The sequence below is a fragment of the Protopterus annectens genome, chromosome 1.part0, assembly GCF_019279795.1.
Source record: "Protopterus annectens isolate FY-2018-M chromosome 1.part0, PAN1.0, whole genome shotgun sequence".
NCBI classification, from domain to species: Eukaryota; Metazoa; Chordata; order Ceratodontiformes; family Protopteridae; genus Protopterus; species Protopterus annectens.
In genome coordinates, this window is record NC_056725.1 from 221,944,423 (window position 1) to 221,966,991 (window position 22,569).

At 39.7% G+C, this 22,569-nt stretch overlaps 1 protein-coding gene across 2 annotated transcripts in view; it reads right to left on the minus strand.

Annotated features, from left to right (window-relative positions):
• The window catches only part of EIF2AK2 (eukaryotic translation initiation factor 2 alpha kinase 2), a 1,554,704-nt gene extending 1,532,642 nt beyond the window's left edge, over nucleotides 1-22,062 (minus strand). For both annotated transcript variants that reach the window (XM_044057939.1, XM_044057874.1), the window contains exon 1: nucleotides 21,692-22,062. The gene's annotated coding sequence lies outside the window, so the exon portion shown is untranslated. The remainder of the gene's footprint in view (nucleotides 1-21,691) is intronic.
• Nucleotides 22,063-22,569: the final 507 nt, after the last annotated feature.

The following is a 22,569-nucleotide window of genomic DNA, read 5'->3' on the forward strand; positions in this document are numbered from 1 at the left end:
CAAACTGGAGGCTGAGCTCTCTCAACATAGGACTGGCAAGACCAGAGAGGAGGAGAAGGTAACCACACACACCACAAACCCAGTCTCACATAGCACTATCACAACTTCAAATCATACACATAAACACACAAAGACATACTCGGAGGCTCTGATCAGAAATCTACCAAAACAGCAGAGGCCACCAAAGCAGACACCCAAACAACTGCCTCCACAGGGCACAGCACATGCAACACATAGACCACAGAGTCAGTGTGTCAAACAGTCACAGCCCTTAAGGCCAAACACAATGCCAGACACACTCGTCATAGGTGACTCCATAGTCAGACACACTGACGTCCGGCTCACCAGATTGAGTAAGGGGAAGGTCACAGTAAGCTGCCTATCGGGCACTGGAATCCACCACATAATGCAAGCACTCAGGTCACTCAACTGCAAGTACAAGTATGACTCAGTCATTGTCCATGCTGGTGTGAACGACCTGAGACGTACCTCCCTGGACTACATGAAAAGAGACATAGAGGAGCTCTCTGATTATGTAGCCCAGGCAGGTATGACCCTGACCTTGAGCAGTATCCTACCTTCACCAAGAATGATGCCACAATACAGAGACAAGATGATCAGCTGTAATAATTGGCTTAAACTATGGTGTCAGTCAAAGGAGATCCAATGTCTGTCTGCCTGGGATGACATGCTGGACAAGCCACGCTGATTCGCAAGGGACGGCTTGCACCTGTCACTCCTGGGCTTCCGGATTTTGGCTAAGGCTCTTGCCACCCCCATTGTGCCTTTTTTAGGCAAAGCTCAGATTCTAAACCTACCACCCTAGAACACAAAAAAGGACAAAACTAAGGGTAATGCTGCTCAATGCCAGAAGTCTCAACCTCAAGATGCAAGCACTCGAAGCCCTTCTCAGTATGGAGAACATCGATGTCTGTGCTGTGACTGAAACCTGGTTCAAGGCTCCTAACAGCACACCGGCACTATCAGGTGTTACCTCATATCATGCGTTCCAGCCCCAAAATCCGGAACACATCAAGAAAGGAGGGTGGGTGTCCATATTCATCGAGGACACCCTCACCTCAAGGTTGGTGGCAATGCACGATGCATTGGAGACCATCCAGGTGCAATTAACCGTAGGCAAGAATGCTCTGCAGTTTGTAGCATGTTACAGGCCACCCTCTCAAACTCAGGAACCTCACACAGCTTTCCTGAAAACACTGGAGGGGATAAATGTATCTCCAAACACCATCATACTGGGTGATTTCAACTATCCAAATATAGACTGGGATCACTACTCAAGCCAACAAAAAAGCCAGCAAGTGTAGGCAACAGTCACATCCAAAGTCATTTATTGAAATAGGGAAGAAAAAATCCCCCTATAACTCCATGGTAATAAAAACCATAAATCAAACCGGTTTCGGCTCCAAGGAGCCTTCTTCAGTGAAATACAAAACTACAAATCAAGAATCAGAGTATCAGAGTACATACATATATATAGTTAAATTGTACATAAAAACCAATCAGAACACAGCATTGACAATTATTACAATTGGTCATTAAGGCCAGGTGAAAACAAAGCTCCAAGTTTTATAATCCATTTTCTTTCCTTGGAGCTAAGTAGTTCCTGCCAAAACTGTTTGTCTTTGCATCTCCCCTTAATACAATCAATAGTAACAAATTTGAAAGAAGCAGAAGCATGTTTTAAACAATGTTTGTATAGTGCATTTATTTTTAATGTCACTCAGGTGCTCACAGATTCTAAGGCGGAAAGCTCTAGAAGTCTTTCCGACATAGAAAGCAGAACAATTGCAGGTCACCAAATAGATGACCCACTCGGTATTACAATTAGCCCAAAAGTTAATATCAAAAACATCAGAAGTGTTTTTACTGCTAAATTCACTGGTACGTGAAACACGTGTGCAAAAAGAGCAATGCCCGCAGGGCATGCATCCAACAGTAGGTTTGCCTGAAATAGACAACTGGGTAAGAGTAGAAAAATCAGAACCAACTCGTTTATAATGGCTAAATTTAGAACCAATAGTCTGTCCCCTTCTGAATGAAAAAGAACATTTCTCTGGAAGTAAAGAATTCAGTTTTTGGTCAGCTTTCAGAATATTCCAATGTCTGTATATAATATTTTTAAAACCCTGTATATTGCGTCCATATGTTGTTACCAAACGTAATGGTTGTAGCTTACAAATATCATTCTTATCTTTGTATGATAATAAATCTTCCCTATTTATGTTGGATACAGATCTTTTGGCTAGATGCACAGTACCTGGACGATAACCCCTGTTAATAAATCTGTGTGTCAAATCCTCCTGGGCCTCAAGAAAGGATTGTTGGTTAGAGCAGATTCTTCTAGCTCTTAAAAATTGTGATTTGGGTATATTCTGGATGACATGTTGTGGGTGGAAGCTGGTCGCATGTAATAATGAGTTGAATTCTGGAAATTTCCTGAACATTCTAGTTGACAATGTGTTATCCTGATTTCTCATGATTTCAACATCTAGAAATACTATCCTGGATACATGATAGGTCAGTTTAAATTCTATCCCCCATACATTGTCATTGAGATATTCAAGAAACTCCATAAGATAACCTTCATCAGCTTTCCACACCAGCCAACAGTCATCCAGATAGCGACGCCAAATGTCCATCTCACACATATAAATATTGTGATTGTGATCATAAATTATGATTTCTTCTATGTATGCCATAAAAAGATCCGCATATATGGGTGCAAAAGATGCACCCATAGCAGTACCTTTTGTTTGCCAGTAACAAAGATTTTGAAAATAAAAAACGTTACTGGACAGAACATGTTCTGTAAGGCAAACAAGAAATGTATTGAATCCAGGTTGGTATAAACCTGATCTGACCAACCAATAATCCAACACTTGTAAACCTGCCCAGTGAGGAATGTTTGTGTAAAGGGAAGTGATGTCCAAAGTGCATAATAGCCAATGTGATTCAAGTTGAGAATTGTTAATGATATCCAAAAATTGGGTGGTATCTTGGATTCTTGCTCTGATAAAACCCAATAAAGGTTTTAGATACTGGGTTAAATATTCAGACAGTGGTTCGGTAAGAGACCCATGTCCAGAGACAATGGGTCGACCTGGTGGATTTGTGGCATGTTTATGGATTTTGGGTAACAAATATAAGTATTGTTTTTTGGGTGAATCAACCATCAATTGTTCTTTAAGGTATTGTGTAATAATACCCTCCTCAACCGCCTCAGTTAAAAACTGACCAATTTTACGCTGGAAATGGGGTGAGGGATCCAAAAACATCTGCCTGTAGTATTGTATGTCACCCAATTGTCTCATGGCCTCACTGTCATAAGCAACCTTATCCAGTACCACCACCGCTCCACCCTTATCAGCTTCAACAATAACAAGATCCTTATTGTTGATAAGTTCATTCAAACTGGATATTTCATCAGCAGACAAATTGTTGTAAGAAATAGGAAAGTCCTTAAGATGACAATGTATATCCCGAAGGACATTTTTTTGAAATACCCCTACTAGATGTGACATAGGTGGATTAAATGTCGACTTTTTAAACCTGAAATCACAACATGTATTCCCAGATGTATCACGATCAATATTACCAAAAAACAAGTTTAAATTCAAAATTCGACAAAAATTGGTCACATCCTGAGCCAAAGACTGTTCAGAAACAAAGAACCCGGGGACAAAATTTGGCCCTTTATTTAATATTTTGAGTTGTGCATCAGTCAAATCAACAGATGAAATATTGTGAACATTATAATGAGAATTTATTGTTGTGTCATAATTTTCAGGAGTGCCTCCAGACTTTGTTTGGATGTGATGTTTCTTATGTTTCCGCCCCCCTCGTCTGTATCTAAATTGGGAGGGTGTAAAGAATTATCCCTCTTGGCTTTAGGTGACCCCTCTCTAGAATGTGTATCAAGTTCCCCTTCGGTATTAGAGGAAGTATCCTCACCAGAAGTGTCATTAGAGAAACCAAAATTCTTCTTAAGAATGGATTTGGGCCTTTTTCTTTTTGGAGTGGATGATCTCTTATCATACTTATTCTCATCTCTAGGTAATCTAAAAGAAACATTCTTCGATGTATCAAAGGGTTTACCCCTCTCATAGTCACCCACATCCCTAAGAAATTTCTTTATTTTTCTATCCTTTAGAGTACTTTCCATTTTAGATAATTCTGTAGTAAGTTTTTTAACCTGTATCATGAAAGAATCACAATTGTCAAACTTACTAGTATCCAAACAGTTTCCAAATCTTTGACACCTTGTTGTACTTTACGTTCATAAAAATTGGCCAAAGCATCCACAAATTTGGAGGAAGCCAACTGTTGAATATGACCCCATTCCTCAATGAGCTGGTCATCAATATTAGAGACCAAAGGTTGTACCTTGACCCTAAGGCCACGTGGAGTAATGTGTTTCTGCTGGTATGCTTTAAATAAACGTAAATGCCACACATTATTCCTAACCATCTTAATATTTTTACCCAATCTGTTAAAAAATGTTTCACATTGTGTGTCCAAATCAAGTCCCAGAGCGTCAGTGGTGGATGACGATCCATGCTTGTCTAAACCAAACACAGATAAATCATCCATGTCCACAGATAAACCCTGTATAATAGATGAAAGAGCCATGTTTCCAATTTCAGAAATGGGTCCAACCAAACCAAAAATAAAACAAAAATATTATCCAATAGATAGTGTCTTACAGATAATACGCTGATATCCAGACACAAAAAAATTGTAGTAATCTATTGTCTATCATCAAGCCTAAAAAAAAAAAAAAAAAAAAAAAATGATGATATCTGGACAATCATCCAACACAGACTGTGAATGTATCCAAAGAAAGACCATTATACACCAAATACCAATGATAGAAATAATAAATACCATCAATTGGAATTGTGTATAAGTCTTATGGATAAATAACCAACTTAATAAACCAATACAATAAAGCAGCCAAACCGAACCAGCAACTTCATTGAAAACGTATTGCTGCGTATTGGTGTGGAAATGTCCAAAAAAGACCATATATAATATATGGTATGATCAAAAAAATTCAAAAGCCAATAGTGAACACTTATCAAACCATTTGGCATGAAAAATAGCATAACATATTCTTTGCATGTTGACCAGAAGCAACCTTGTGTTATGAAATAATGCCAAAAAAATGCAATCAGAACTATGTATCAGTAACAATCAGCAGAATTACCATGAATAGACACATCCATAAATATATTATTACAATGGTGGGGTTGGCACCAAAACTGTTATGGCTCAACAATATAAATATATGTCTGAAATGGACCACACCATATGTGTTTGAAAAGGTGGAATATGTCTCTTAATGCTCAATCTATGTTCACATTAAGGTCACATGTGTGATGAAATTTGATGCAAAAATCAAAAAAAATTTTTGACCTCTAAAGTAGTATAATCACTTAAAATAAAGGGCATAAAAAATAATAGGGAACTCAACCCAAAAAATATTATAAGTCACCAAAAAGTGTATATAGATCAAACAATATTGTTGTAGATAATATAATCATAGCAGTGAAAAAACATGTAACTGTTCAGACAGTAGTAGTACACTGCTAATCCAATAAGAACTCTCAATATAAATATAGATAAACTATTTGTGTAAAATAGATGCTCGACTCTCCTCCAAACCCATTTGTACCATCTAACCTAAAACATACAAAATACAAGGCCAGAACTATTTAAAGTAGACCAGTGTCAGAAAACCATACTGAAAAATATCGGAAGAAAACGCTGTCAAAAATACCAAAAAAGTCTGGCTAAATGCAATCTGTGTATAAATAAGCTGAGGCCCAAATTAATAAGATGAGCCAAAGTATGGACGAGGTCACAATATTAGAGCACTGAATTGTTTATATCAAATGTATATAAGTAACGCTTGGAAACCGCACGCCAGAATGATGATAAAAAATCTTAAAAAAGGGGAGAATACAAAATAACATAAATTGACAAAACAAGCCACAATGCACAAATGCAGCAATAGACAATGAAAATCAGGGAATACTACACCCAATAATACACCTCAACTGTCTAAGGCGAACTAATATATCTACCCTTTAACAAGTAGATACTGGCCCAAAAAATAAAAAATGCTGAGCTACTGGACCCCAAAAAATTACAAATGGCCAAGTATGATGTTCGCTGAAACAACGAACACCACACCAATCAAAACCAGCGTTAGAAAAATGCCAGCAACATGAATAGCAATGGCAAATAAATATAGCAATAGATATAGAACTTCACATGTAGATACTAGCAAAAACATCAACAATATAAATGCAAATGTAAAGTAAATATAAATGCAAGTGTAGACTCTGGTCGGACCATCACACATTAAACCAATGTGCAAATCTGTTTATAAAAGGCTACCAGTTTCCCCGCACACGACGGGTATCAATCTAAGCCTATATAGATAAATGCACATATAACATTTAAATTATAATAAAAAGTATAACCCTGTTCTGAGCGCCAAATAAATTAAACAGTGTATATGATGTTTGCTCAAACTGCGAACACCAAGCAAATTATAACCACCATGTGAAGATGGTTGACACTGCAAATACCAATAATGAGTGAAGGTAACTGCCTTAGTATGATTAAGCCCAACCAAGCCGAATGATGATAAATTTAAATTTATCAAAAAACAAATTATACACTTACCCACACATCTCTAATATCAATATAGGCTTAAAAAGAAGAACAGTAATCCAATAGGGACACCATTGAACAAAAATTGAAAAAAATACAATACAGTCTGCATGTATACTAAGTCCGTTAAACTAAAACAGAAACACAAAATCAGTCAAGGCTGACGTTGACGTGGAAGAGTCCTACAACATGAAGAAAAGTGTCCGCAAGTGAACCAAAAAGGAAGTGTAGTTGCGTGGAAAAGCGAACGCAACCCTGTGTCTTTAAACGACCATATATCAGTTCTTCAATCCTGCATATAGAATAATGTACAAAAATGGGTCAAAACCTCAAATGAAGTACTCCCGATACAACGATTCAAAAATCCAGAAAAAAACAAAAATGGATGATGAATCAGCCAACAGCGGTTCCCAGCACCTGAACAAGGCAGTCCAAACAAGAGACAGATGCCCGTGGAACCCTCGCACGGCCAAACAAGAAATAAAGGCAACAAAAAAGCCAGCAAGTGTAGGCAACAGTCACATCCAAAGTCATTTATTGAAATAGGGAAGAAAAAATCCCCCTATAACTCCATGGTAATAAAAACCACAAATCAAACCGGTTTCGGCTCCAAGGAGCCTTCTTCAGTGAAATACAAAACTACAAATCAAGAATCAGAGTATCAGAGTACATACATATATATAGTTAAATTGTACATGAAAACCAATCAGAACACAGCATTGACAATTATTACAACTGGTCATTAAGGCCAGGTGAAAACAAAGCTCCAAGTTTTATAATCCATTTTCTTTCCTTGGAGCTAAGTAGTTCCTGCCAAAACTGTGCAACCACGCAACTACACTTCCTGTTTGGTTCACTTGCGGACACTTTTCTTCACGTTGTAGGACTCTTCCACGTCAACGTCAGCCTTGACTGATTTTGTGTTTCTGTTTTAGTTTAACGGACTTAGTATACATGCAGGCTGTATTGTATTTTTTTCAATTTTTGTTCAATGGTGTCCCTATTGGATTACTGTTCTTCTTTTTAAGCCTATATTGATATTAGAGATGTGTGGGTAAGTGTATAATTTGTTTTTTGATAAATTTAAATTTATCATCATTCGGCTTGGTTGGGCTTAATCATACTAAGGCAGTTACCTTCACTCATTATTGGTATTTGCAGTGTCAACCATCTTCACATGGTGGTTATAATTTCCTTGGTGTTCGCAGTTTGAGCGAACATCATATACACTGTTTAATTTATTTGGCGCTCAGAACAGGGTTATACTTTTTATTATAATTTAAATGTTATATGTGCATTTATCTATATAGGCTTAGATTGATACCCGTCGTGTGCGGGGAAACTGGTAGCCTTTTATAAACAGATTTGCACATTGGTTTAATGTGTGATGGTCCGACCAGTGTCTACACTTGCATTTATATTTACTTTATTTACATTTGCATTTATATTGTTGATGTTTTTGCTAGTATCTACATGTGAAGTTCTATATCTATTGCTATATTTATTTGCCATTGCTATTCATGTTGCTGGCATTTTTCTAACGCTGGTTTTGATTGGTGTGGTGTTCGTTGTTTCAGCGAACATCATACTTAGCCATTTGTAATTTTTTGGGGTCCAGTAGCTCAGCATTTTTTATTTTTTGGGCCAGTATCTACTTGTTAAAGGGTAGATATATTAGTTCGCCTTAGACAGTTGAGGTGTATTATTGGGTGTAGTATTCCCTGATTTTCATTGTCTATTGCTGCATTTGTGCATTGTGGCTTGTTTTGTCAATTTATGTTATTTTGTATTCTCCCCTTTTTTAAGATTTTTTATCATCATTCTGGCGTGCGGTTTCCAAGCGTTACTTATATACATTTGATATAAACAATTCAGTGCTCTAATATTGTGACCTCGCCCATACTTTGGCTCATCTTATTAATTTGGGCCTCAGCTTATTTATACACAGATTGCATTTAGCCAGACTTTTTTGGTATTTTTCACAGCGTTTTCTTCCAATATTTTTCAGTATGGTTTTCTGACGCTGGTCTACTTTAAATAGTTCTGGCCTTGTATTTTGTATGTTTTAGGTTAGATGGTACAAATGGGTTTGGAGGAGAGTCAAGCATCTATTTTACACAAATAGTTTATCTATATTTATATTGAGAGTTCTTATTGGATTAGCAGTGGACTACTACTGTCTGAACAGTTACATGTTTTTTCACTGCTATGATTATATTATCTACAACAATATTGTTTGATCTATATACACTTTTTGGTGACTTATAATATTTTTTGGGTTGAGTTCCCTATTATTTTTTATGCCCTTTATTTTAAGTGATTATACTACTTTAGAGGTCAAAAATATTTTTTGATTTTTGCATCAAATTTCATCACACATGTGACCTTAATGTGAACATAGATTGAGCATTAAGAGACATATTCCACCTTTTCAAACACATATGGTGTGGTCCATTTCAGACATATATTTATATTGTTGAGCCATAACAGTTTTGGTGCCAACCCCACCATTGTAATAATATATTTATGGATGTGTCTATTCATGGTAATTCTGCTGATTGTTACTGATACATAGTTCTGATTGCATTTTTTTGGCATTATTTCATAACACAAGGTTGCTTTTGGTCAACATGCAAAGAATATGTTATGCTATTTTTCATGCCAAATGGTTTGATAAGTGTTCACTATTGGCTTTTGAATTTTTTTGATCATACCATATATTATATATGGTCTTTTTTGGACATTTCCACACCAATACGCAGCAATACGTTTTCAATGAAGTTGCTGGTTCGGTTTGGCTGCTTTATTGTATTGGTTTATTAAGTTGGTTATTTATCCATAAGACTTATACACAATTCCAATTGATGGTATTTATTATTTCTATCATTGGTATTTGGTGTATAATGGTCTTTCTTTGGATACATTCACAGTCTGTGTTGGATGATTGTCCAGATATCATCATTTTTTTTTTTAACAGATTGGGTAAAAATATTAAGATGGTTAGGAATAATGTGTGGCATTTATGTTTATTTAAAGCATACCAGCAGAAACACATTACTCCACGTGGCCTTAGGGTCAAGGTACAACCTTTGGTCTCTAATATTGATGACCAGCTCATTGAGGAATGGGGTCATATTCAACAGTTGGCTTCCTCCAAATTTGTGGATGCTTTGGCCAATTTTTATGAACGTAAAGTACAACAAGGTGTCAAAGATTTGGAAACTGTTTGTTTGGATACTAGTAAGTTTGACAATTGCGATTCTTTCATGATACAGGTTAAAAAACTTACTACAGAATTATCTAAAATGGAAAGTACTCTAAAGGATAGAAAAATAAAGAAATTTCTTAGGGATGTGGGTGACTATGAGAGGGGTAAACCCTTTGATACATCGAAGAATGCTTCTTTTAGATTACCTAGAGATGAGAATAAGTATGATAAGAGATCATCCACTCCAAAAAGAAAAAGGCCCAAATCCATTCTTAAGAAGAATTTTGGTTTCTCTAATGACACTTCTGGTGAGGATACTTCCTCTAATACCGAAGGGGAACTTGATACACATTCTAGAGAGGGGTCACCTAAAGCCAAGAGGCATAATTCTTTACACCCTCCCAATGTAGATACAGACGAGGGGGGCGGAAACATAAGAAACATCACATCCAAACAAAGTCTGGAGGCACTCCTGAAAATTATGACACAACAATAAATTCTCATTATAATGTTCACAATATTTCATCTGTTGATTTGACTGATGCACAACTCAAAATATTAAATAAAGGGCTAAATTTTGTCCCCGGGTTCTTTGTTTCTGAACAGTCTTTGGCTCAGGATGTGACCAATTTTTGTCGAATTTTGAATTTAAACTTGTTTTTTGGTAATATTGATCGTGATACATCTGGGAATACATGTTGTGATTTCAGGTTTAAAAAGTCGACATTTAATCCACCTATGTCACATCTAGTAGGGGTATTTCAAAAAAATGTCCTTCGGGATATACATTGTCATCTTAAGGACTTTCCTATTTCTTACAACAATTTGTCTGCTGATGAAATATCCAGTTTGAATGAACTTATCAACAATAAGGATCTTGTTATTATTGAAGCTGATAAGGGTGGAGCGGTGGTGGTACTGGATAAGGTTGCTTATGACAGTGAGGCCATGAGACAACTGGGTGACATACAATACTACAGGCAGATGTTTTTGGATCCCTCACCCCATTTCCAGCGTAAAACTGGTCAGTTTTTAACTGAGGCGGTTGAGGAGGGTATTATTACACAATACCTTAAAGAACAATTGATGGTTGATTCACCCAAAAAACAATACTTATATTTGTTACCCAAAATCCATAAACATGCCACAAATCCACCAGGTCGACCCATTGTCTCTGGACATGGGTCTCTTACCGAACCACTGTCTGAATATTTAACCCAGTATCTAAAACCTTTATTGGGTTTTATCAGAGCAAGAATCCAAGATACCACCCAATTTTTGGATATCATTAACAATTCTCAACTTGAATCACATTGGCTATTATGCACTTTGGACATCACTTCCCTTTACACAAACATTCCTCACTGGGCAGGTTTACAAGCGTTGGATTATTGGTTGGTCAGATCAGGTTTATACCAACCTGGATTCAATACATTTCTTGTTTGCCTTACAGAACATGTTCTGTCCAGTAACGTTTTTTATTTTCAAAATCTTTGTTACTGGCAAACAAAAGGTACTGCTATGGGTGCATCTTTTGCACCCATATATGCGGATCTTTTTATGGCATACATAGAAGAAATCATAATTTATGATCACAATCACAATATTTATATGTGTGAGATGGACATTTGGCGTCGCTATCTGGATGACTGTTGGCTGGTGTGGAAAGCTGATGAAGGTTATCTTATGGAGTTTCTTGAATATCTCAATGACAATGTATGGGGGATAGAATTTAAACTGACCTATCATGTATCCAGGATAGTATTTCTAGATGTTGAAATCATGAGAAATCAGGATAACACATTGTCAACTAGAATGTTCAGGAAATTTCCAGAATTCAACTCATTATTACATGCGACCAGCTTCCACCCACAACATGTCATCCAGAATATACCCAAATCACAATTTTTAAGAGCCAGAAGAATCTGCTCTAACCAACAATCCTTTCTTGAGGCCCAGGAGGATTTGACACACAGATTTATTAACAGGGGTTATCGTCCAGGTACTGTGCATCTAGCCAAAAGATCTGTATCCAACATAAATAGGGAAGATTTATTATCATACAAAGATAAGAATGATATTTGTAAGCCACAACCATTACGTTTGGTAACAACATATGGACGCAATATACAGGGTTTTAAAAATATTATATACAGACATTGGAATATTCTGAAAGCTGACCAAAAACTGAATTCTTTACTTCCAGAGAAATGTTCTTTTTCATTCAGAAGGGGACAGACTATTGGTTCTAAATTTAGCCATTATAAACGAGTTGGTTCTGATTTTTCTACTCTTACCCAGTTGTCTATTTCAGGCAAACCTATTGTTGGATGCATGCCCTGAGGGCATTGCTCTTTTTGCACACGTGTTTCACGTACCAGTGAATTTAGCAGTAAAAACACTTCTGATGTTTTTGATATTAACTTTTGGGCTAATTGTAATACCGAGTGGGTCATCTATTTGGTGACCTGCAATTGTTCTGCTTTCTATGTCGGAAAGACTTCTAGAGCTTTCCGCCTTAGAATCTGTGAGCACCTGAGTGACATTAAAAATAAATGCACTATACAAACATTGTTTAAAACATGCTTCTGCTTCTTTCAAATTTGTTACTATTGATTGTATTAAGGGGAGATGCAAAGACAAACAGTTTTGGCAGGAACTACTTAGCTCCAAGGAAAGAAAATGGATTATAAAACTTGGAGCTTTGTTTTCACCTGGCCTTAATGACCAATTGTAATAATTGTCAATGCTGTGTTCTGATTGGTTTTCATGTACAATTTAACTATATATATGTATGTACTCTGATACTCTGATTCTTGATTTGTAGTTTTGTATTTCACTGAAGAAGGCTCCTTGGAGCCGAAACCGGTTTGATTTATGGTTTTATGGAGTTATAGGGGGATTTTTTCTTCCCTATTTCAATAAATGACTTTGGATGTGACTGTTGCCTACACTTGCTGGCTTTTTTGTTGCCTTTATTTCTTGTTTGGCCGTGCGAGGGTCCCACGGGCATCTGTCTCTTGTTTGGATCACTACTCAAGCCCCAACACTCTAGCCCAAAGGTTCCTAGAGTTCATAAACTCAAATGCCATGGAACAACTAGTCACCATCCCCACAAGAGGAGACAACATACTAGATCTCATCATCACGAACATGGGGTCACAATGTTCAACACCAGAAGTATACCCATCATTGGTGAGTTCAGATCATAAACTAATCTCACTGGAAGTCCACATCCCACCCCCACCCCAGATAAAAAAGACCACAGTGAAGAACTTCTCAAAAGCCGACTTCACACTTCTAAAGACTGGTGTGGTCTCTTTCAAGGCCCCCAAGCCAGCGGAAACCATTACCCAAGCCGCTGAATCACTTACAAATGCCTTCTACCAGCACCTCCAGGACTGCATGGATCAGGCAATCCCAAACAAAACAAAGACTCTTTGTACCAAAGGCAAGCGTCCAGTCTGGTGGACCCCAGCCATAAACAAGCTCTACAACAAAAGGAAGGAGCTACTACAAGATAGAGCAAAATCCGTAGAAGGGAAGACACCCCTGCTCATTATACGTACAAAACTGAGATCTCTCATAAAATCATCCAAGGCAAATTTTGAGAGAAAAATCGCTAAGGACTCAAAAGACAATCATAAGGCCTTTTTTAGCTATGTTAGAAACCTGGGAGGAAACTCCCAGATATGCTCAGAATTAGTTCAAAATGATGTAAAAATCACTGAACCTACAGACATTGCCAACATACTGGCTGACAGGTTCAGTGCAGATTTCTCCCCCCCTTCCCCCCAAAAGGAGAGATATCTATACCAGAGGATTGTAGCCCCCCAAACATCTCAAATGCTCAGGTGAGAACTGCTCTATCCAAGGCGAAAAATACAGCATCCATGGGACCAGATGGTGTCCCCGGTTGTGTGCTCCACAAACTCAATGAGGAATTAAACCCGCAGTTAGGGCAGCTGTTTAATCTTAGCCTCACCTCAGGATACGTACCAAAGGAGTGGCGTACGGCAACGGTGGTCCCACTTCACAAAGGAGGTGCCTCCTCCGACCCCGGAAACTACCGTCCCATCAGCTTGACAAGCCTGGTCTGCAAAGCTATGGAGAGGATCATAATGGAACTCATAAATGAAGACATAGGGGACTTGCAGACTTTGGATCCGACCCAGTTTGGCTTTGTCAAGGGCAGATCATGCCTTTTAAACTTGGTTGACTTTTTCAAAACAGTCACCAAGGCCATTGACGAGGGCAAGGCATTCCACACAGCCTACCTTGACCTGGCAAAGGCTTTCGACACAATACCCCACTCGGGTATCATTGAAAAACTCACCAGCTTAAATGTAAACCCATACGTCACAAGATGGGTTGCAAACTGGCTAAGTGACAGAACCCACAGGGTCAGAGTTGCTGGTGCCAAGTCACACTCCAAGCCTGTCACAAGTGGTGTCCCACAAAGCTCAGTCCTGGGCCCACTTTTGTTCGGCATCTACCTTTCAGAAGTACAAGCAGACACAGGAGGATTATGGCTGACAAAGTTTGCAGATGACTGCAAACTGGGAACCATAGTTGAAAACCCATCTGACACAGACATCCTTCAGAAGGGTCTCATAGAAACGGATAACTGGTACCAGAGCCATGGCCTAAAGTTAAACGCTAAACAATGCATAGTCATACCCTTCGGGAAAAACAAGGTTACCCCTAGTTACCATATAGGTGGCAATCCTCTAAGCACAGAAGAGGTTATCAGGGATCTGGGCACCCAGGTTGTCAGTAACCTTTCGTTTGACACTCATGTTGCCAAAGTAGTTAGGAAGACCTTCTACATTGCCCACCTGATCATGCAGGGATTCACATCTAGATCAAGGGGGGTCATTGTTCCCCTGTACTCATCACTCATCAGACCAATGATTGAGTACAATGCCCCATTCGGAATGTATCTGACCCGACACCTGCAGCAACTGGAAAGGCCCCAAAACTTCCTCACCAGAAGGATAAAGGGTCTCAAAAATATGTCTTATGCTGCCCGACTGAAGGAACTCCAGCTCTATTCAGTTGCTTACCGTCTGCTCAGAGGTGACCTGTGCCTGACATACAAGGCCATGTCCAACCCGGAATTAATGAACATGCTTCACCTCAAAACCTCTAAATCCATCAGAACTACAAGGGCAAGAGACTTAAACCTCAACACGGCTATTAATAGGACGTGCTGGAGGGACAGATTCATCACCCAGAGACTCCCTATGCTGTGGAACAACATCCTGGTACATGTGAGGCTGAGCACCTTGCTGGCTTTGTGCAAGAGAAATCTTGACCATTGGATGGGAGATCGCAGGTATACCCCAGGGATAACCTCAGTGTCACTGCTTGACAGAGGCACAGCAAAATAATGGGCATATTATCCTTCAAACTAAAGGGGTGGCGGAAGCCACAAAACTCTGGGCTAGGCTTATAAATGCCCTAGGGCAGATAGCCTAGTATGAACCTATGAAAATAGGCCTGGTGCGGTTCCTGCTATTAGGACAGTGGTCTGCAGCAAGCAATATAGTAGTAGGCAGTTTTAGCCATTGGTATTTGACCATGGCTAATCCATGTTGCTTCTTGTTGTGGTACCAACATGGGGGTGTGGTTATCCATGACATTTATTGCTAGTCACCCCCGTTTTGTAGTTTGTTCCATGTTTTTGCACATGTACATCACTGTATGAGGTGTGACCTGGTAGTGTTAGGGTGCTGATGTGGGCTATGACCCAGTTTTCTATTACAGCACTGATATCTACATTCTCTATAATGTGTGCATTTACACTGCACGCATCTTGCTGTTTATACTTCTGGCATTGGGTAGCATTACATCTAGGTTCCTATCCCTTGTGGTACCTATGAAGGTGGGTTTGTGTTTTTGTGGTTTATGATTGGTGAGGGTGGATGTTAGTCAGGATCCTCAGGTGTGCATATGGTACATGGTGTTACATTACTTAACACATGGCATTGATGCCTCAGGTGGTGCTGCAGGGCTGCCTCTGTCGGATGCACATACTACACTCCCTGTACATGTTTGGAAGCAGGTTGTGTCATGTTAGGCATCCCTGTTACTATATGAGTGAATCGGAGGGGGTATCAGTCCCAGTGTTCCTACTGAGCCAGTGTATGTGCTATGCGTTGCCTCTTTGCCAAAGCCAGGGCATACTGGGCACGCCTCCTTCTGCCTACTGGGGCAAGGTCAGGTTGTTGTTCCTCCGAGTCACCCTCTGCCTGTGGTGGCCTTGGCAATGGTGGGGGTATGTTTGGCCCAGCCCTATGCTGGTCCTGCTGCAGCTGTTTCCGCAGGATCATATTATGTAGCATAGCACATATCATGATCATTTGGGTACATGTAGTAGGTGTGTACTGCAAGGCTCCACCAGATGTGTCCAGACACCGGAACCGTGACTTGAGCAGCCCAAACACACGCTCTATGACATTACGTGTTTGTGCGTGTGCCTCATTATGGCGTTCCTGTTCAGGTGTGTGTGCATTTCTGATGGGTGTCATCAGCCACGGCTCAAGTGCATAACGTGCATCCCCCACTAGGTGTCCGTGTGGGAAGTCCCCACTGGCAAATGATTGGTACAGCTGCGTCAGATGCCAGATGTGGGAATCGTGGTAGCTCCCAGGGCAGCAAGCACACACATTCATTATTAAGCCCTGGGCATCACACACGACCTGGCAGTTGGTGGAGGGGAATCCCTTGCGGTTAATATAGGCTCTACCCCGCTCACCGGCTGGTGCTTTGATGCGTATGTGCGTGCAGTCTATTGCACCCAGTACCTCAGGGTATCCCGCTATTTGCTGGAAGAGACGCATATTGCTGGCCAATACCTCACGGGCATTGGGGAAATATACATGATCACCGACATGTGCTGACATGGCATCCAGGAACTGGTGCAGTACCCTGGAGGCTGATGCCTGTGATATCCCCATCATATCACCAGTTGGTCTCTGGAAGGTACCTCTTGCTAGTATTCTTAGGCCAACACATACCTTGGTTTCCACTGGGATGGGTTCCCCTCTGTTGGTTCTGTGTGTGAGGCGTGGCCTGCACAGCTCAACAATTTGCTGCAGAAGGTCTCTGTCCACTCTGTAGCGCTCTACTATCTCCAGCTCATGTAACCCATGGTAGGTGACCCTGTGCCTGTATACTCTCCTCCTTCTCCTCACTCTGGGTTGTCTGTCAGCATCTGCATTGTCACCACCCTCAGCAATTCGCCTATGCCTGATTATAACAGCTATGGCAGCCCCTAGCATTTCTGCTCTGAGTTCAGCTTTTTTCAGTTTTTAATTCTGATAGCTTACTCCTTTCTTGCAGTATCTCTTGTGAGGAACAGCCTGCACTGCTGTTTGCAGTGTTTTAAGTACTGGGTTGGGCTTCTAGTCTGCCTGTGTAATTGCCTGCCTCCAATTGTTTCCACCAATTAACTGCAGCAGTATCCCCTGACAGCTTCCCTATAATCTGGTTGTTTCCTTTTTCCTTTCTGTTTCCTCAAGGGGAGCAATGTGCACACCAGCTTAAGCATGCTCACAGTTACTTAAACGCGTGCACACATCCTTACACGGTGTGAACTTGGCTGATTCATGGTAAAACGCGCGCAGACAGCCTCACACATGTGCACGCCCGCGCAAACCATTGTAAACGGTTTGCAACACGCTCCCACATGTTGAACCTGCCTTACACGCGCGCATGCACGTATATCAAGAAAGTTTGAGTGTAGGGATAGTCTGCACCCTCTATTTCTTGACTGTCCTAGTGTTCTGTTGGGACACACCTCTCTCCCTGATGTCTGTCTGTCATCTGTCACGTTACATTGCCCTCCAATCTGATACATTTATTTCTATCATTCCCCCCCGTGATGTCACCTACCTCTTACTCTGTTCCTCCCCCTTCTATAACTCTTACACTACTCAGAAAGTGCTCATTACCTATGTGGCAGTGTGATTCAGTATTGTAACCCTCATTTACATAGGATTGCCTAGTAATGCTTAGTTACATTTCTTACACGGAGCTTCCCCCCCCCTGGCAACCACTGCACGGAGACCATATTGTTTTTGGTCTGCTAGTCCCTGCATTGTCATTCCATGTAATACATTAAACCCACAATTGTGGGCTTATAAGCTTCAGTTTTAGGCAGCACACCCCGTTTGCACGGGTGTGCGCTGCAGTTACACATGAAAATCCCACAAAAAAAAAAAAGTTATTTAAAATACTTTTGCAACACTTTTTAATGCCAATGGCCACATATTTGGCCATTGGCATGCTAAATGAAACATATGCACCCTTTATTTGGAGCTGACATAGCTCCGTTGTCAATTTTGCAGAAATTTACTCAGTTGTCAGCTGAGTACATTTCTGCAGCTAACACGTCCGTTACACGGACTGGTTTAGGCTTCTTGGATCGCTCAAATACCTCATTTGCATATCTTTGAGCTGCAAATGAGGTATTGAGCATTTCCACGCCCAGTCCGTGTAAGAGACGGGTTAGCTGTCTCTTACATGGAGGTTTGGGCTGTTCCTGGATCGGGAGGCTTACACGGAGGCTTACACTACTCAAACTCCGTGTAAGCCTTCATGAATCCTGCCCAATGTCTTTGTATAATGGCTCTGTGGTGCCTTCCGCTTTTGTCACATATCCTGCTCTTTTTCTGATGTACTGCGCATGCGTATGGGACTTATTTTCCCATGCTTACGCAGTACATCACTGCTTTGGAAAGGAAGTAACAGAGAAAGGGAAGATCTCCATCGCTCCACTTTTTTTTAAGGTTGAAATTCAGACATTTTAGAGGTACAACAAAGAGAGAATGGAGCAAATACAAGAAAAATCAGGTACTCTTCTTTAGTTTTGAATAACATACCAGATTTTCCTAGTATTTGTTCAGTCCTATCTCTCTCATACCTGTATAAAATAATATTGGAACCTATCAGTAATAGTGAAAGCCAATAGTACAAAAAGTGCATGCCTAAAATGTGCAGTTTTGTTGGAGTTCTGTAATATGTCAAGGGACTGGAAGGATAAGAACAAAGAACAGAAACAGAAAAACCTTTCATAAGAGCCGATTTGTCAGTCATTATTATTACACTTTTGAGTTAATAAACTCGGCAACGTAAAAATCTACTGCCAATCATAAGCGGATCGGAGTTCCGCTTTGGCGACCCCTAACCAGGAAAAGCTGAAAGACATTACTTTTAAAATACAAAATGAAATGTGCCCCATTAGGATCGGCAACATGAATGGGACTGACTGCTTTACACTACCGCCACTACATTCAGTAGACTCATTTATAGCATCAGTATCAACCAAATCGCCTGATAAAGTTTTTTTCCCTCCAAGATCCCTTAGAGTAACTACACACTATTTTAATCCTGACTCTGCAGATTTCTAATTGTATGTATTTACTTTTTATGGTGAAAAAAACTTAAAAAATTATAGCATAATCCAGGCGACTGGACCTTCTTCCATTGGTAGCTCGATTTACAATGGGCACACTGGTTGGGCTGACCAATCAGCATGCTTGTTTTTGAATGTTAATGGCCAGTCATTGTATAGTACTATTTATTTCATCAGTTGTAAAGGTGTGCAGCCATTTGATTATCTCACTTTATGTATGTTTTGGAAGTTAAAAGGTTGTGACTCAAAATGTGTCTCCCCAAAAACAGGTTACCCACCTGTTCAAAATACATACTTAGATTAAAAAAAAAACAAGAACAGCAATTTGGCCTTGTTTTACAACAGTTCTCCACTGGTCATTTTGGACAGAAATGGGAGTGGCCAGAGTAATTGACATGCCTAGTGTCTATGATGTGGCATGCAAATAATGCATGACTGACAAGCCATATAGATTTGCTTGTGACATCATGAATATTCACTGTCTAATCGTAGTTTACAATTTTCGTCTAAGTAGTGTGATCTCAGAGTTGGTATATTTAAGTAGAAGTAGCGGGGTGTGCAGGGGGGCTTTCCCCTGCAAAAAAACTATTTTGTTTTTAAGCTAATCTGTTTTCCTCCTGAAAAGCTTGGTTTCTGCTATGATTCTGAAAGGTTGTACTAGTTACACTATGAGCTGTTAATTCTGTGTATGTGATAGTCTATTTAGAATTTTTATGGTCATACTGTTTATGAAATACATTAATTGAATCCCTTAACCAGCTCAAGACTCTCATCTTCCCTTTGATAGAAAAAGATTTTAAGTGCACATTACCTGTGGGGTTTAACAGTTAGGATGCTGTACTTTAAATCCTGTATGTCTGCATAAATATGAAGTTGGATAAACATTAAATAGTATTGTTGATCAGTATTAACTGTACGCAAATACACTGCATTTATTTTACAAGTCACTGAAAGCAGCTACCGCACTACTAGGGAAATAAAAAAAAAATAAATATAATTACTACACAGAGTAAGCAACATACAAATTAATGGTTATTCTTCATCCGGCAATCACAAAGGAATATTCATGTGGAGAAAGCACATTTAATGTTTATTCAAACATACAGGGTATTGGGCAGTCCATAGGGTTGCCACCTAAATGCTCAAAGTGGGACATTTTGGGGAAAAACACCAGATTTTGCAGGTCAAAACATACCCATGGCCAATACAAAGGACAAAACTTCACTTTTTTACCCAAATAAAAGCTTATTATTGTAGCATTTTAGCTGTTTATTCTGTTTCTTATAACATTTAGGTGTTTCAGATACAGAATACCTGTTTTATAAAAGTATTACATAAAAAATACGAAATAATTTTGCCCTAAAATCTCAGGACATTTGCCATTTTTACAATTTTTTTGCAGGACACAACTGCCCAAAGAGGGACTGTCCCCCGCAAAGTGGGACAGATGGTAACCCTAGCGGTCCTTACTATTGCACATCTGGCGGGGTAGTGTTGTAAAACAAAGCCAGCTTTTTTTAGCATATATACACTGCACAGTTTGGAAAATTAAATGTATTGGAATGGATGGACTACTGCTGCCCACACTACCCAGAAAAGGGTCTGCTAAAAGGGGACAAGAGAACTGTAAATCTTGAGTACAGAACCTTGAAGCTCGGGACACACCTATCTTTTGGAACTCAATTTTTAGCCCCATCAGCTTAGTCCCTCATACTGGTGCACTTTGGAGAAAAGTGCGTGAATTACGGTTAATAACTTGATAACAACTGAAGTTATAGACTTATTTTACTTCAAAAATGTATATTAATTCATATCCTTCTATTCGTCAGTCACAAGTTAATAGTATTTTCTTCAGATTTGTCCAGATTCATAAGAGCTACGCAGTACAGTGTGAAAGGACATGCAGAATATGCTTAAAATATCACTTTCAACTTTATCTTTCCAAATCCGTCCCTTTCAGTCTTATCCTTTTGCTTAATGTGCAGGTAAGCTTAAAATGAAAGGAGACTGTTACACCCATACTCCGTCCACGTTCACCTATTGCATCAAAACTCAACGCGCAATTTCCGGCGCGTCCAACTCATTAGAAATACTCCTTGCAATGAACGTACTTACTTTCGTTGTCCCTCTGTTAACTAACTGAGAAAACGTAATTGCCCGTGAATCCCTCGTGTCAGGGAAGACACAGCAGCGCAGCTAACTGAATTTCGATAGCCACGCAGGATTTTTCAGTTACCAAGCTGTAGTGGCATCTAAATCCACTGAGTCTCAATGCTGAATTCACAAGCATGCACTTACAAGTTGCTTAGCCTGCTTATTTATAAAGCATGCAAAATTAGCAGTTTAAATCTCTCATTTACCTGCTGCACTGTGAGAGGGTTCGCTTTCCTTAACAGTTCAGAAATGACTATAGTACTGCCTCTGTGGCTACGTCCCGGTTACTAAACTACCTCCGACCTCTCCGAGCAGCCTTTCACACAGCGACTACGTAATATCAGAGAAACAGACAGCTATACGGCAAAAAGAAACCGAAACTTAACGCTCCTCGTGTAGTAAGGGGAATGACTGGGCAAACAAAGCAAAGCCGAAACTTGTGTTGTTGACTTTGGGTGGTGGATTACACTTAATAAATAATGGCAATAAGCGTTACCGTCTTTCTTTAAGAAAATATTCTTGTAACTGCATCACTGTTTCAAATTAATAGTGCCAAATGGTTTAAAATTGTCACTGCTTGTCCCTGATTATTTCTGGATTTGTCCAATCGTCCCTGAGTCTGGTGAGAAATATTCCTGATTGGTTGAGAACCATGTGCGGAATGAATGACACGCATCCAGAAGTTATACATGCCTTCCAAATTCAAAATGTTCCACATTGAGTAGGCATAGCTCTCAACCAGTCAGGAACAAATCTCACCAGAATCAGGGACAAATCCAGAAGTAATCAGGGACACTTTTAAAATATTAGTACTATTAACTTGAGTCGCTGAAAGAATAAGAATTAATATAGATTTTCTGAAGTAAAAAGGTCTGTAAATCAAATTATTGCCATTATTTATTTAAGCAATAACGGAGGACTTCTTCTTTTCCCCGGTTAGGGGTCGCCACAGCCCAACCTTCCACAGAAGGCACACACGTGCACTCATGCCTAGGGCCAATTTAGAGTGTCCAATCCACCTACAGCATGTCTTTGGGATGTGGGAGGAAACCGGAGCACCCGAAGGAAACCCACGCGACCTCAG